Source organism: Amblyomma maculatum, chromosome 1 (assembly GCF_055883805.1).
Source record: "Amblyomma maculatum isolate TAMU_Amacu chromosome 1, ASM5588380v1, whole genome shotgun sequence".
Lineage (NCBI taxonomy): Eukaryota > Metazoa > Arthropoda > Arachnida > Ixodida > Ixodidae > Amblyomma > Amblyomma maculatum.
The window spans coordinates 83,550,125-83,568,083 of NC_139344.1; positions in this window are offsets into that span (position 1 = coordinate 83,550,125).

The following is a 17,959-nucleotide window of genomic DNA, read 5'->3' on the forward strand; positions in this document are numbered from 1 at the left end:
CCAAAATGTCGGGATGGCTTTGTAATATCCGACCACGCTCTAAAAGAGCTGTCGTGTTTTCTGTAATCCCATGTGGTATGTCGCAGAACATTTATGTTGTGGGTGCACTGCATATAGGCCAATGGAGCTGCACAGACGTCTGCCGACGACGACTATAGGGAATTTATACTGAGTGCGTTAAACATGCTTCCAAATATTTGCTCGAAGAAGAGCTTTCGTGGGGAACTGCCTCGGTTTACAAAATCGTTTTTAGTCTATATTAAACGGCTTCATTCATCAATTTTCGCCCCTCGCGTAACAACTGCCTCCGCACTTCTCCAAGTCACATTTCCGAAACTTGTAACGTCTTTAGTGTAACAGGCGGGTACACAAGCTAAGTTGCATATGAGGTTTAAGTGCTCAGTGAGTGCGTTTTGCGCCTAAAACGTTGCCCTCGCGGTTTCTGTGCTGACCGACAATTTAAAAAAAAATTGTCGTGGTTAATTAGCTCTGGCTAACCGTAGTTAAATTGCGATAAGCGTTCTTTGTCCTCTTCTTCGTCGTCGTCTTCTTCTTCGTCTTGTTTGTCTTCGTCTTCTTTTTAGACTTCGTCTTCTTCTTCGTCTTCGTCTTTTTCGCGGCTATTCAAGGTCAAACGTGGCCCTTCCCAGGACTAGACGACGGGCCGAAACTTGACGTAGTATTTGTATGTCTGATAGCAATGGCAAGCACGTAAGCGGAAAAATCGAATAGTGGAAGCGTAACATTGATGCGCGTACAAGAGAGTGAGAAGTTTGGGCTTAAACTGAACATTAAAAAGACAAAGATCACGGCGTCTTGCCCTATCAAGTCCTGGAGCATCAAGGGACAAGAAGTGGAAGCGGTGACAGATTTTCTCTTCTTGGGCTCCAAGATTACCTCGGAAGGAGACTGCAGCCATGAAATTAGGAGACGCCTGCTTCTGGGAAAGAGAGCAATGGTTAGCCTTGACCGCCTAGTAAAGAGCAGAGACATTAGTCTGCCAACCAAGATAAGTATAACTCGTGCTATGGTCTTTCCAGTTGTGATGTATGGATGCGAGAGTTGGACAGTGAAAAAGTCTGACCGCCGAAGGATTGACGCGTTTGAATTGTGGTGCTGGCGAAGACTCTTGAGAGTTACTTGGACTGCCAGAAGATCAAATCAGTCGATATTGTCGACCATAAACCCTGACTGCTCATTGGAGGGTCAAATTCTAAAGTTAAAGCTCAGCTGCTTTGATCATCTGATGAGAAGAGAAGAGTTGCTGGAGAAAGATTTGATGTTGGGAAAGGTTGAGGGTGACCGGAGAAGGGGTAGGCAGCGAACGCGATGGTTAGATTGCATCCTCGAGGCACTGGAGATGAAGTTATGTGATGTTAGGAAGATAGTGAGTGACCGGAAAGCGTGGCATGACATGGTCCATAGGGTCACGAAGAGTCGGACACGACTGAACGACTGAACTGAACTGAACATTGATGCGATAACCTTAGGCGGTGAGCGAGGGATTCCCTATTTATCAATATCGAGCGCCTCTGTGAATACCGTTTGCTACACCAGCTACACTATACGAATGATAAGTACATAAAATTTCTCCAACTTCTATCAGGCCTAGCATGGCGAAATAATGCATGTCAAACGCGAGGCTAAGAGAAATGACTAATGCATCTTTATCGCACAAATTTCTTTCGTCAATCGCTGGCGCACAACGTCCCGAACATAATAAACAAATTAGATAGGTGCTGCCTGGATTGCAGTATTTTGTCGCGTGCAAATTTACGAGACATGTTCATCAATAACCTCCTTTAGTGTCACCTAACGAACGTAACTGCTCAAAACTTTTAGAAAAGAAGTTATTCGTGTTCGATTCCGCACCACAAATTGTATGTTGCCCCACTGCCTCGTTCATTTTATTTAACATTGCTTTTAACCTGTTGGTACCGACATGCTGAGTAGGGAACAGTTGTGGGCGATTTCTCTGCCTGAGGTAGACGCAAGACGCATACTCAGCGGGCCGTGGAAGAAGCATCATCTCACAATACGGGTCCTTCCATGCCAATGCGGGAGGTCAGGGTGTCGTTGCCGGGAGAGCAGCCAGGGAGTGGACAGCGGGAAATCCAGGATTCAAGACCGTTTACAGCGAGTAGTTCAACTCTTCCCTAACAGGTGGCGCCACTAGGACGGCCGTCATTGCTGGCCTTCGGAACGCATCGGTGCGCAGTGCTAACTGCTGCTGTGTATCTTGTGTAAGAATACCAGCTGACTTTTAAACTGCGTTGCTTTGATGCAGGTGTCATCTGTATTATCGAAGTATTCTGCGAGGAAGTAGTGCTAATGACCCTGTTGTTTATTGGCGGAAGAACAGAAGACGCTTTCTACATAAGGTGCACATCATGGCCTAGGCAACCGTTTTTCTGGGAGATGTATCACGAGTTCGTGTTCCTTTCTGGGACAAGAAAGCGCCTGTGAATTGAAGAGAATGGCTATACCTCACGCCCCAACTCGTTTTAGCACCGGCAGTAGCCATGGCAATGCGAAAACGACCCTGACGTTTTCTCAGGAATTGGATATTGAGTCTTTGCACTGCTGCCGAGTTTTTTTCGCAAGGCGTTAAGAGGTACCTTGACGTTGCTATTAATGTCTATGCAGTTATAAGAATTGATTGCGCAGAGAAGGGAAGTTAGTGTGGGCATGTAAGTGAATCTGTTTACTTTAATTAGGTACTATTCCCTAGGATATGCGGGATCGAATCTCGGCCTCGGCGGCTGCTTTTCTCTGGAGCCAAAAACCCAGGCGCCCGTGTTTTGTGCGATATCAGTGCACATTAAAGAACCCCAAGGGGATGGGAATTTCCGCAGTCCTCTACTCACAGCCTGAGTCGCTTTGGGACGTAACACCGCACAAACAAAACCAAACTTTAATTAGACAAGTACTGCTGAAATACATGTAATAACTGCTGCTTTTATGCTTTTGCTCCCTGCATTGATCACGTGTTCTGATAGGCACCGCTTAAATACTAGTCACCTTCTTTCTTTTGAAATAAAAGTTGTCAGTTCAGTGCTCGTCCTGTCTACCTTCGTTCTCTTGTGTTGCGTCCTGTTCAGCGCTGTGTTCCCAAATATGGATTTGAACCAACTAGCCCAACAGCAAGTGTTGCTTTTATGAAACTAATGCACGGACCAATGATAAAATTTACCATGATAAGATTTTTTTATATCCCCGCTTGCTTGGGCTGCGTACTGTGCGTTCTGAATTCCGGTGCAGTTTCCAGTCACCTTCGCCCGAGCCCAGGTGAACGCTGCTGAGCGCCTGATGCGGCCTTCAAGCAGCGTAATAGTCTTTTGAAGCCAGGATGTTTACAGGAGATAAAATTATATCTTATCAATTGTCGGGGATTACACGCGCGTCCACATTGAGTAGTAAGTATTGTGCACAATGTTAAATGAACATTCATAATGCGTCTCAGCCAGCATAGTTTGAGCATGCGTTCGCCCTTTGCGCAAGAAAATAAAAAAAAAAATAATAAGTTTGAGGGAATAATCAGTTTGTAATCTATTCAGTTTTACAGAAAGTCACGTTTTCCACAAAGAGCACTAGAGAGGGAATTGATAAAAAAAGCAAAAAAAAAAGAGTCGACGGCTGATGGGTTTGTAGAAACGTTCTAGCCAATGCCGACATTTAAGAGGACGCAATAAATGAACTACGTGGTTAAATTAAACATTTTTTAGCGCCTACACACACACTATGAGCATTCACAGGAAGTTTTTCGGCTGTCTACAAGCTCGTTGTCCCCAGCGATAGCGGGTACGCCGCACCGTGCAGCCGAGTACTAGCGCGCCGAAAGCCGTCAAACCAGGAGGCCCGAAGGCCAGCGATGGCGCAAGGGTCACATGATCAAATATGGCAGCGCCCATGCGCTCGCGCTGTAAAGGGTCTATAGGGTCTGAGCGGGTACCGGTTTCCCCCGTCGGCAGGAGAGGAGAGGGGCAAAAGGGCAGCGCACAGGGAGTGCTGGGGTGTGGCGCGGCCTTCAAATGTGGCTGGCGCGGTCCCCACACAGTTGAGCGGCTTTATGTATCATTGTACATGCAGCCTACCATCTCAACTGTAATAATTTGGTTTGCGCGCTCTTTTGTACTGCACACTTTCATGCAAACCAGATTACAAAAAAATTGTTACGTGTTTTATACATATATGCTATTTCATAGGATGTAATATTTTTTATCACTGAACTTTCCTTGCGCACTACTGTTCTGCCTATGGCTGGTGCCCTGGCCTCGTTAAGCTGCTCATACAGCTTTCTTGTGAGGGCATCCATGAACATTCTATATTTTTAAAATAAACTTTGAATTGAATTGAAGACAGGAGCGACCACTGAAATGTGGTGCGGCAACAGGTGATCATCCGTCGCGTCCATTGGGTTCGGCGGGGCGCTAGCGGGAAAATAATCACGTCGTGATTTTTATGGGGATGGTGGCGCATTTTGTTAACGATTGTAACATATCGCAGCCTAAAAGATCAAATTAAAATTCTTTGGCAATGCTCCCCGACCTGCTTAATGAATGCCTCCGGCAGCTTCTTTTATAGAGTCGCCGATAAACTAAGTTTGAAGCGTGCAGCCCACCGGTTGAAAAATTATAGGTGCACGTTAACGTCAGAATCAGAAAAATGAAACCTGTGAACATGTGAATGAGACAGACTCTGCCACACAACGCTAGACGGATGAATACCGGACATGATCCTGACGTGAGATTTCAGCCGTCTGTCCTTCATCGGAAACCCATTTTTTTGATGAAATGCAATGAAATGTTTTTGAAAGGCTAATATGTGTCTTGTTTTCACGTGACCTCATGATAGCCTGAACTCTGCTAACATCTCTCAAAAAGCAAGTTTCAAAATAACAAAGCGCGAACATCGGTTATGTCATGTTGTGATAGTAACCTCAGGCGATATCCATCGAGGTAATTACAGCGTTCATAGTTTTGCGGCGCTGTAAAGAAAGCGTACGTTCGCACAACTGGCTGCTTGTAGCAGAGGAGCAAATGGCACACTCGAAGACGCTGCTTGCGACAAGGTTACTTTCATAATATTTCACGTTCCTCACTTTATCCGAGGTAGCGTAAAGAACAAGAGCATGGCATGCACCAACTCGTTCGTAACCGCGGCGCATGAAAGAAGGATGGGTAAGCCGACAAGAGAACCCGAAATCGGCCCTTTCAACTACTCTTCTGTAGCGATAGTTCCGTGAAAAAAAAAAAAAAAAAGGGGGTTGGAGGGATCGCTCTCCGGTTGCTGGCGGCAAACAGAGCGGTTGCTCATTCGCCGTTCGCAGTGCCCTGTGACCAATTGCTTTCAAGTACACAAGTAAAACACAGCACGCAAGCTTCTCTAAAGGTATTCAAAGATAAATCGCTTCCACTTCGAACAATAAGGCGGCACGGGCACGTCGCTGGTTGCACCATGTTTTCGAGTGCGCAAGCGATTAGGCGGGCTGCCTTCCCTCCGTTCGCTGCAGCGGCGACGTTTCCTGTGCGTTTGCGCAAGTGCCATTAGGGCCGGCATCAGGAGCACGCTCACGCTGTCGCCGTGGCGATTCCCACTGGCTTATAGTCGTCTCGGTTTCGGACGCTTCCTAGGACGCTGCCCTGACCTCAGCCTTCGGAGTGCTGCGTGGTGGCGAAAATAGGGGCGCTAATACGGCAGCGTCGTCATCATTTGCGACGCACCGGGACGTGACGGTACGCACCACTGCGACTTTCGTTGTTGGCGTAGCGATTTTATCACTGCCAGATTGTCTCGACCTATAGCCAATTTTGGCAGTCCCGATGGGACGGTGGATGCGACAACTGCGTGGTCCATTCAGTAAGCCGTGTCTGTACGAGGAAGCTCAGAATGTCGGCGTCTTTATGCACCGATTCCTTCACGCCTCCCTGCGCAGTCAGAGACGCAGTGCGGCGAAGATATCAGCGCCAGCATTTCGAAATGATCTGTCGCAACTGTCAACGAAGGGTCCAAATATGGAGTAGTTGCTGGCGCAGCCATTCAGGTAGCCAGTCGATTGACATCCCAACAATGACGCGCAGAGCCTCATCTCTAGAGTAGTCGGCAATCAGCGGCATGGCCACCGGCGACGATCACAGGACCCACGTTTTCGCAACAATTAGACAGCCTTTGTCTGTGCTGCTCTGCTTCTCAAAGTCCATCTGCTCTTCGAGGCGGCTTATTACAGATTGCCAGACAAGGCATAGGAAAGGCCGTGGCGAAATTGTCTCCCAAACCTGTCGTCCACAATAGACTGTTTCGTAGAACTCTTCTGCAATATTTTCTTGAAAATATATAGGCGAATTTCTAATGTGAATGCGAAATGCTTTTTGTACTTTGAGACAACTGCGCATGAAAGAAGTTGACAGTTAATATAAGCATTCGTACAGTGTATTTTTCGTCTCCTGATTTGTCCAATAGTTGAATGCAACCCAAGTCTGTAATAACCGGCACACACAATTCCTCTTTGAAAGAAAGTTTGGTTTGGTTTGGTCCGCTGTTAAAGATTGGCTGATTACTTAAATAAAAAATTGGCGGTGGCTTAACGTGGTTATGCCAGGTTTTGCGAGTGAAAGCAGTGTTAGCTTTTATACGTATAGACGTTAGACTGTGAGCAGAATCCTTTATTTTGCTCCTTTATTGCTACGAAGGCTGACTGATGGTCAATAAAATAGCTGGTTGCCATTTACTCTGCTTCCACCAAAGGCGAAGCCATTGCAGCACCAACGGTTTGTCGCCGTCGCATCTCCGCTTCTAGGCGCCATCGCTTAGCTAGCCGTTCTTCAGTGGTATTCGAAGCACATCGAGCTTTGCGAGTCTCATCTCTTCGCTGTCGAGCGTGGAGCCTCTTCGCGCCAAGCGATGACTTCCGAGTCATCTGAAGCGGCTTCTCACACTCTCCGAAGGTGCTGTGTGCTATACGTGCGCTCCCCGTCCTCCTGCATGGCGCGTCGGCCGAGCAAGCATGCACGCTCCGGCTTATATTCCGATGCGGGGCTGCCAGCGCAGCTGTGGAGACCCGGGCTGCGGCGGAGACCAAGCGGCACCCGGCGCAGCTGGTTGCCATAGCGACGACGCATGCGCAGTTCAGGCCTTGGCCGACCATGACGCCGGAGCTAGTCTACTAAAGCTTTCGCTTTAAGAGCTAATCATCAGACCAAATTATGAACTATGGAATTTCGATGCCTTTTGCTTGTTTTGTATAGTTAAATTTCAGAAACTGAGTTCGTTTTATGTTCACTGGAGTTATACATACGCCCCGTCCCTTGCAATGGCCTATACCTAGCAACTGCTGTTTTTTTTTTTTTTTTTACTTGCATCTTATACTATATTTCACGGGACTATGGGCCAGCTTTGCCATCATTATTGTGAGACGACCTCCTTCTTTCCGCTGCGCTCGCTCGCTGCGCATCATGCGACCGGCTACCTGGAGCTCCCATGCCATTTAAATTTCAAAAACACCGTCCTTTTCGCCCCTGGTCGGCAGAATGGTTGAAACAACGGCTTAACGGCTTAGTGTACCACAGTCGATGGTGAGGTTTTCCCATGCATTTTTGCCGAAGTTACTCGTTAAGAGAAATCATGACTTCCTTTAGGTTGCGATTGTGACAAGGACATTTTTATATCCTTTCTTGCTCCTCGAAAATGGGCCCAAACGATCAGCGTGAACGGTCGTCGCCCAGAGCTGACGAGGTATGAAGATTCATTTTCTTTACCACTTCGTACCTTCAGATCAGGTACGGAGATCAGGAACGGACGTATGTTTGTATTTATTGCGACCAATATGTAAGCCAGTACTGTAAAACCCAGTCCGAAATTGCATTTCAGACATTGAAATTTAACACAGTAGCTTTTACACAAATAAATTACCTTAATAGAGCAATCTCTTGTTTCTTTTCTTTTTTCGAAACAGTCGCCCATCGTTGAGCGCAAAGTTCTTTGTCAAGGCTCATTCTTCTGGAATAAAATCGCTTGACTCCTTCACAAGAGTGGTAGCGACCCTACAAAGTTCTTTGTCTGGCCTCTAAGTAAAGTAAAATGTAAATTGGCTTGCAGGAAAGCAGGAAAGGAAAAATTTATCTGTCACACTTCTCCGTGGACTCCTGAACCGTGCCGTAAGGGAAGGGAGAAAGGTGAGAGTGAAAGAAGTGGAAGAGAAAGAGATGGCGTAATAGGGGGCTCGGTAATTTGACCACCTGTGGATCTTTAACGTACACTGACATTGCACAGCATACAGACGCATTGGCGTTTAGCCACTATTAAAACGCAGCCGCCGCGGACGGGTTCCGACCCGGGTACTCCCGATCAATAGTCGAGTGCCTTATCCTTTGAACCACTGCGGCGAGTCTGGCCTCAAAGTAATAGCCTGGCCCTGCAAGCTGATAGTAGGTCAGTTTGTACGGACACGACAGCGAATTTGTCGGCAATACATAATCCCACGTGTCGTGAAGGATTTCTATTACAGCCCAAATTTATTGCACCTACGCGTTTCCTTTTCAGACCCTGTCTAGTGTATACAGAAGGACAAAACGTTTCAGCGTGTTCGTGGAATTCAGGTAGACGACCGTTTGTCCTTGCGTTGGCACTTCTTTCAGTTAGGCATGAGCCAACTAGCCCAGAGTAAACTTCTACTTGAAGACCACGTGACATTCGGTCGCAATGGCGAAATCGACGCTTATCAAGAAGGGTCTAATTATCTCGATGGTCCACGTGATCGAAAACAGTTTCATCTAACTCGAAAGGTCGAACTAGCTGGTTTTGGTATTCTTTCTGTCGTAGAGGACGGGGTGCAATACATCGCGGTCGCTTACGCAGAAGAGTTCCCAGTAATCTTTTTAGACAGGCATCGGTGCGGTTTTCTATTCTCCTCTCGTTATTGTAAACCAGCAGCATTGAACGAAATTTCAAACTCTGTTCAGGGCATTACATATGCCCTAAATTATGTAACGAAAGCGAGCGATCATAACACAATCAAGCAAAATTAGGGCAGTGATTACCAGGTAAAGTGATGATTACCGGCGAGGAAGAAGTGGGTACCAACGGAAGTTTGTGGACCCTACGTGAAAGTCCACACGACACATACAATACCCGCTTGTCCCCGATCCGTACAAGCGTGCCTTGCGTGAACGTTGAAAAAATGCCTTGCGTGTCTTAGTGGGCAGCGTGTCTGGCTTGCAAACCAGCTGTCGAATACCGCCTGATGTTTTTGTTGAACAAAAATCAATTATGCTTTATAGATTCAAACCAATTCAAGACAAACGGTGACGTTTAATTCGCATTACATGTCATGTTTTAACCAGTTTCGTTCCACGCGGGACGACACGTTTAAAGTGATCGCTGTGAAGTGTTTGAAATTCCCCCGTTATGTCATATGGTTGTGACGTCAAGAACCTCTCGACCAATCAGGATTTTTCACTCAAGGCCGATGCGGGATCCTTACGCTATCGCGCGGAAATGAATTTGTCCTTTACAGAGGGCTGCATGCTCAAGGTATGAGTGAAGCCAGTCACTCACTCAACAAGGAGGCCATCATTGTCACCTTCACAGGAGCCTTAAATCACAGCATGTTTCTGAAGGGCGCTACCGTCCAGGAAAAATGCTCCGCAATGCTCAACAAGCATTGAGGAGCGGCTTCCACTAATTACAAGGCCGGTTTCGTTTTATATACAGCTTGACCCATAAACGAAGTCAAGAAGAACTTTTAGTTTTTGAAGGAAACAATGCTTTTACGCGTCTCTCTTACAACAAGTGCTCCAACCAGCGGCCCTTGCGGACTTGCGTAATGCGGACTGTCGTTGCACTTTCCCGTGCAGGTTGCAACTGGTTTGTCTTTCTGGGCGGCCAATTAGATTCGGATCTTATTTGAAGCATCCATGCCCTTCCATCTTCATTGACTCTGTGGACTCATCCCGACGACTTCACCGTTTGGCTTCGGGACTTGACAAATTAACTTCTGATATACCTCCAGTGACCTTCAGCCAAAGGACGATTCCCGAGCTTGGAGCAATCGAGCGTTTCTTTCTCAGGTCGAACTTTTTCCTTATTTCCTGAGGCGTACTTTTCTTCGCAACTGCGGATACTTGGTTTTACGGTAGGTTTTGCATTGTTTTATTTTGACGGGAAGGTATTCGTGAACCAGCTCTCGGGACGAAAGGCTTGTTTCTATTTTATATTACTTTTAAAATCGCTGCTTGCACCCTCTTCCCGAACAGGGCGCAGCGCGGGCATATTTCGCGGCTCCGAAATGGAAACAGCTGCCGCTGCTCACGTCTCTGCGGCTGCCGCGGCCGAATGCAGGGCTCGCTACCGGGACATTATTTGCCAGCGTTCACCGCTGCTTCCGCTCTTCCCGCCGTGCAGACATGCACCGCCGCTCCTTTGGGGAAATCGGTCGGAATCGGAAAATATGCGAAGCGAGTAAATGCACCGTGGCGACGATCGCCCGCAGGTCGCCGGCACGCGTTTGTATACGCTTTCTTTCTTGAAATTGTGAATCCCGCATTGTGAGCCGTAAGGAAATGATGAAAGCTCAGTTTTTGAAGCAAGGCGTCGGCGTTTTGCTCTGGCTTTGAGTTCATCCTTGCGGTGCGACTTGGCGAACTGTCGGCGCTAACGTGCAGAGCTCTTTTTTATTTTGTTTCTGTCTAGAAATGACACGGATGGTGGCGCATATCGTTTTAGATCGCAAACGCCGCGCGCGCGCTCTCACACTTTTTTGTGCATGCGTCGAGCGAGAGCTGCACAGTCTTTTTCGGGGACTGCGGATGTTTTTGGAGCGCGAACAGGCCCTATTGAGAGAGCATTTTTTAATGATCATATTCGGCTGTAGCGTATGATAATGAACTGTGTAAAAAAAAAATCGGTAGAGACACTTAAGACTGCTTGCGCGAATGCTAGTGCAGCTCTCATCGCACCGCCACCTTCATTATTCCGTTTGCGTGCCTCGCCCGCGTCTGCGTACTTGCGAAGATGACCACTTGCAGCCGGTGCAGCCGCAGTAGACGTGGGCGCTTCGCCCTCCATCGCCGTGAAAGACGTGCCACTATACCTGCTTTGGTTGCGTCCTCATTGCCTTGTTGACGACACTGTATCGCCATGGCATCTAATCTATTCAGTGCGCCGCAGTGTGATTGGCCTTGAAGGGTCGTTGCCGCGGCTCGAAATCCCCAGACGCGACGCCATCTGAATATCCTGTCGCTCACTTGCCCTTGACGCGTACGCTTAGCTCGGCCGCCATGGCTCGGCCGCATGCCTCATGTTTTCATGCGTCAGGTGCAACGCAGCGGACTACGCAAGTAGTCCGCAAGAAATGCGAAGTGTGACCAGCGCGTTTTATGAGCTGTATTGACAGCCGGCAATAAGTAAAAAATAATATGGCCGATTTGAATAGTTAATCATATACGAAGTAGGTGCGTAGAACCGCTTATCCGCATTATACCTTTCATGCATTACCACTCACATCTTCGATTTACACTCTCTCCAATATCTTCCCTCAGCTCACGCAAGAGGTGGCCAGCAGTCACAAAGACAAACAGCACCGACGGTTGCGCTTCCAAAACGCACAACACACAAACCTAAGGCCCAAACATTCTGATCGCTGCCCTTGGTCGGTTGCGCGCGGGTGGCGGTTTCAAAGGGACGTATGTCCAGGCGTCTTCTTGAGAAGACACCGACAGCAGCTCCCTCGGCGGCGCAATTCTTTCCAGCCTGTGTTTCGCCGCGATTTATGGCCTCCACGCCCTCAAACTGAGAGGCTGAGCAGTTAGCGCCGCACCCACAACCACCGCGCTTACGCTATGCTTTCTAAATGCTCTGTTTTGCCTCCTTCGCGGCACGGTCGAAGCGCGAATTTTCCGAGAATCGAAACGGAACGAACCGACGGCGTCGCCCGTTTCCATGTGTTTCTATACCACTTCCGAAGTGCGGCCGCCTGCGCGACCGTCATAAATAAACTCGCGTCAAGCTGCTGCATGAACTTGGCCGCCCCTTCGGAATCTCCCCAGCGACAGTGGACCCGCGGTGGGAGAATCCCGCGTTTCCGGGAGGATCCCGCAAACTTAACTCCCCCTTGGAATGGAAATTCTTCGGAGCAGACGAAGGTGATCAACGAACTTGAGCGTTCAAACGGCAGCGTCTCCGCCGACTGTCGATTTATGGGCCTCCGGCTTTCCGGTTCTGCCTTCGTAACCGTTGTACTTCAGCACGCCGAGCACGGCGAACCTACTCCGCATTGCCAAATGGCCCGACTGCATCCCTTGCAACGCGAAGCCAACGCACACACGCTTGTGCAACACTGCCCAGCGACGGCCGCTACGTCCGCAACTAACAAGCCCCTCTCTCACTGTCTTTGGGTGCATCATTGCAGTCTCTCCGCCCCCTCAGGGTTAAATCGCGTGATGCGGGCGTCGCCACTTTCCCTTCATCCTCTTCAAGTTCATAGAGAGATGGATGGACAGAGAGATAGCGGCTTCTATTACAGCTCTGCAGCCGCAGCCGCGAGACGCGCGCGTAGCCACCTTTTCTTTCTCCACTTCAAGTTCACGAAGAGCGAGAGAGAATGAGCGGCTTCGGATCGACATCGGCGAAATCAAGACTGGCATTCGTTTAACTCTATTGCGGACGTGTCCTCTCTGCCTCCGCAGAGCGGCAAACAGTACATCAGGACTGGAAGCATTATGTCCACATACATTGTTTTCCTCGTGACATTACTCAGGTAGTCCATGGAGAATCGCATGTGCAACATCCTGTAAGAGGGCGCTACTTCTCGCAGGTACCCCCTCACTCCACCACTCATGGTTTCAGACGAGCAAACAAATTCGGGCAGCAGACGTCCAACCGTAATTGAATGACTCTCCTGACAAAGGCCTTTCTGTCCCTTGGTCGACTGTCTCATCTGTACAAAAACCTGAAACAAAACAACACGCGTTTTTGGATGGTTGAGAGCCAATTTTTTTCTGAGATATCCCCCAAAGAACATTAAAGAAAGAGTTTCCGTTACATCGCTGTGGCATTGGGTTCTTACCTGTACAAACAGATGGCATTCCTTTTGATGCTATTATGCTCCTGGACCTCTACAGTTTGTGGAAAACAAGGATGCCGTACAACAACGCAGGCATCGAAGTGCGATCTGTACGTGAGCACTTCATAGAAAGTGTCATACGGTTCAGAGAAGCGCATTGAGTACTTCCTGACCAGCAAACATGGAGTGGAGTGCTTGATGAATTGGAGCTGTTGAAAATATTTTTAAACATATCACGTCAGTAAATGTGTTGTTTACATGTTTTGCCATTACGTTCTGTGCCTGTTCCATGCTAAAGTCGATAATAAAGAAAAAAAAAATAGAGTTTCGTAGCCAAGTTCTCTATGCTGTTTCTACACGTCTCGAGCGGGAGATGCATAAGAAATATATCGTTTTAGCCAAAGGTAGGCTAGCGATTTTTATGCCTGTATGTACTTTGTTGGCCGGCAATCAAGCAAAAAAACTACTCGTGGCCGAGTAGTTTTTTTTTCTTTTTTTTTTTTAACGCGCCGCTTTGGAGTGACCGGGATAATCGGTGAGTAGTTTCGATTCCGCCGCGAGAGCTTTTTTTTTTCTTCTTTTTTTCAGAATTTCGTATTTGGCATGACAAGGAACTTCGGGTACATGGGTTCGAATCCACCTCGCGATTTGTTTTAAATAGCATTTTTTTTCTTGCCGCAAATTTAAATCATTTTTCACGATTGAGACCATCTGTAAATTTCGTTTTTGCTCTAACCGAGGGCATTACTAGTTCCTCTGCCTCTCTCGCCATACCGGGCATGCCGTGAGCGGTTCCATATGTGTCTTAATACGGTCCGGGACGGACGGGGACTCCGTTGTGGAATAGCGCGATACTGTTTGTGCGAGCAATTTTTTTTTCTTTGATTGCTTATTCTTAGACAAGACTAGTGTAATATTTTTATGAGTGAATTTTTGTCTACTTTTATTTCTGCCTAAAAATGCATGTCCTGCTACTTGTCATAAGAGAGCTTAATCGCCCGCATGTACCGTTGATGCCAGGCAGTGAGATCACTGCGCTCGATCAGAGTAAGATTCCGTTTTCTTTTCTACAATGCGAAGCCAATGTCCTTTAACAACCACCACAAGGTGATTTTCTTGAAACTAGACAGGTCGTCGCCTTCCTTTTGAAGACGGTCCAGCGTGGGTGTCTCCCTTTTTGTGCACATACCATGCACCTTTAGGTGGAGACTCTGGAGAGCATCTACGGTAAAGCTATCACCCTCTATCGTTCGTGAACTTGAGATCTTCACATTTGGAGTTATTTTCTTCGCAGACTTCAGCGGTCCGCACGATGCTTCGCCTCGTATTTTGTGACGGTAGGAGGAGACACTCCCGTATCCTCGTTCACAGCACTCAGAATATTCCGCACACATTTCTGCGGAAACTGGCTCTGTTGCGATCATACACGTTTGCAGTTACTTGCTTCGCGCGCCTGGGCATCTTCGAAGTACGAATCTTCAAAAAATAGGCTCCAGAGAGATGGTCGAGGTTGCTGTGTTGGGCACCATTCCCTCGAAACGAGATGCGCAGCGCGGAGAGCACAGCTGGCAGGCTTGCGGGGCAGCAAAAAACGCGACACGAACAAAAACGACAAACAACACTTACAAATACACCGATTCCAATCATTTTCCCATAAAAGAGGGTGCTGTATCAAGTTGATGGCAAATGTAACATGTATTAATTAGGCTTGGAGACAAATCAATTATTATTTGGACTCATCAAGAGCACGCACTACTTTTTTGTCACGGATGCGGGAAGCGCAAACGAGAGCTCTAGCTATATGTGAATGTTGCACCTGATGTATGATCTGCCGATGTGTGTTCTATATGCCCGACGATGGCGTGATGCGTCATCAGTTTGGGACCAGCGCGGCCTCAACTACATGCAGGAACAACAGTCGCCGATGGAATTTCGCATATTGGGGCAAGTAATTATTTTGCATTCAAAATTGCAGAAATACATAATCTCCATTTTCAAGTATGTGGAGTAACAGCGTTAACAGCTTCCGTCCACTACTCCCGTTGCGGATCCTTGTTCGCGTATGTGCTTTTTGCTACTCGACTAATCACTAATCGTTTAATTTGAACATTTATTACCTCACTCATACTCTAGTGTACAGTCGCAAGTTGCCAGAATAAATTCAAGACCATGCGACATAATTATAACATCCCTCTTTACCAAGTCGTACGATCATGCCTGCATGGCCTAGGGGTAGCTTGTCTGACTCGTAGTGCAGGGGCCTTAAGAGGTCGATTCCTCCTGCGCTCTCATCTGAAAGGAGAAGCCCGAGTTGGCAGCTTCTGCCAAATCGACCGTGTCGTGTGATCGCGTGCCGTCGACCAACTCTACGACTAATCAGTTCCAGCTACCACGTGTCCCTGATATTTCGCTCACAGCGCCTATGTCGAAGTTTGTGTAGAACGGAGACTTTAACACTATGGCGTTAAAAAAAATACTTGGCCATTAGGGGGACACTGACAACCACTCTACATTATTTCTAATTTTAGCAAATTCCAATAGTACGGCATTTCGTGATTTGTTTTCGCTTGTTCGGCAGAAAAAGACGTATTTGTTGCGGAGATATTCCGATTCAAAGTAGAATGGTTTTTTTTTTTTTCCGCCCCTGTGATATAAATTCAGGTTTCTGTATCTACGTAGATGTTTAAAATCATGCAAACCATGACGTAAACGCGGACTCCACTTTTGCTGGTGTGCGGTGAATGATACGCTCTAGCAGCAGCTGAAATTGAAGCTACCGCTTGCAGGAGACGTCCCTTTTGCACCATCTATAATAGATCCTGTTCCCCAGCTTCCCCTTTTCCCCAGCTTCACAAGTTCTCGCTACGCACTCCGGCCTTCACATCAGCTACCTCGGCCTCCATATAGTATGCGACGCATTTTAGAACTGAGGCGCTGTACTAACCGGATATGTCCGAGCACCGGAGAGGCGACACTGTCGGCAGCAAACGAAGCTACGTACGGGTGCGACCGCGGACATCCCCGAACCACCGTCACAACTGACGAGTAAAAACTGCTGCGTACGGGAGTTTTTAAATAGTACCCAGGAGAGAACAATGCACTGTGCAAGAAAGTAAAAAAAGGAGAACACATTACATGTTTTGCGCAACTTCTTCTGTTTCTTTCCTGTTTGTATTTCTTAATAATGTTATGGGCGACCAAGGAAAAAGAAGCGGGCAGTGGCGCGGACAGGAAAGGCCATTGCAACAGCATGACCTCAGTTTAAGTAGCCCGATATTGTTATCATTTGGCGCCACCATCCTTGGACACAGTCACAGGTCTGTTTTCACCGCCATGCAAAATTTTTTTACTGGAATTAAATCGTTTGCCTTGCTAAAGATTTAAATATCACTTGTTCTACAATTGCAGTGTCAATCTCCCGTGTGTGTTACCACTTTTCATTTTATATTTCCCTTATTTCCCGTTTTGTTTCCTTTCCTCTACCCCTCAAATCACTTTGTTTTTTTATGCAAGTATACTTCAAAAATTTTCTTTGCTACCTAATCCTTGACCGATCCCCCTCTGTGGGTATGTGCCATAAGTTATTTGGTCAACAACAACAACAACAAGGCCCGGCAAATTTTCATTAAACGTCATCTCACTGTCATCGACCATCTCTCTGTCCTCTGTTCTGATTTCATCGGCTTGCGGCGTCGCAACATTTGGTTGGAAGTGCGAGGTACTTCATCATCACCCCCTCATCCTGGACCGAAGCTTCGGTGCCCTGCGACTTCTTGCGCCGTCAGCTGAAGGTCAGAAGGCATCGCATGGCTGTTCCCCAGTCTGCCGGACCCAGCAAGACTTTGCCGTTCCTCCGGCCCGTCTCCTCGCCCTGACCACAAGACACGCCGAAGAAGAGACTGACCCGAGACGCCACACATGACCACAAGACACAAGAAGAGACCCGAACGACCATATGTGACCCCACTGACCAGATCTGCCTACCAAAAGACCCGATGACCCAAGACACCGCTACAATTCAAGACATCCTCCCCTGCCTACGCCATGCGGTGCGTGCCTTGGCCTCCGCCATCCAGTCGTAACGTGTGGCCCGAGAGTGTTCTGGGCCAAGGTTCATCGGGAATCATCGTGTCGGCAAGCCGTTCTATTATGCCTTCTTCATCTTCTTTTAGCATCTAGACACGCCCATTATCATGCCATGGAATCATCAACATAAGTAAAATTCATCGTCCACGATCGGGACGATCGCTCGGTGGCGTATTGCCGTTCCCCGAAAACTCCAGCAACGGAAGTGCCAGTTGCGTCACTCAAAAATTTAACACAACGTTATCTTTTGTTCGTGCATGAATTGCAGTACTGAAGCTGAAATTCACTAATAATAAAATAGTTTTCTGGATTAAAATTACTTACTGTAAAGGGCATAATATATCGGTGGCGTCCGTCGCGCCATCTTTGCTATGTTGAATATTTTGAAAAATCAGCGCGGCGTAAATCTATACAAAGAGTTTTAGGCGTCTTAAAAAGCGATTGTTGCGGAGAGCTGTCTCTGAAGGCAACCTAAAGGTAACATACACTCACAAAGGCAGGAATTGATTACAGGGAATATAATTGAAAAGTGTAGCCGTTGTCATACCGTCACATCCTGGCTGCGTTCACGGCAAGTTTTGCTGCTATTAAGAACTCAAAAAAAAAAAAAAAAAAACATCGCATTATGCAACCTAAAGGGAACACACCCCAGGAAATATGATCGAAATTTAATTGGACGTTCTGGATTTGAAAATAAAAAACATATACCTGCAGGAGTCGAACACATGTCTTATAATCAGGTACGAGGTGCAAATCCATTGTGCCACAGAAGCGACAGGTAACGCGGTTTTTAAATGCGCTCTTATTCGTTTTGAT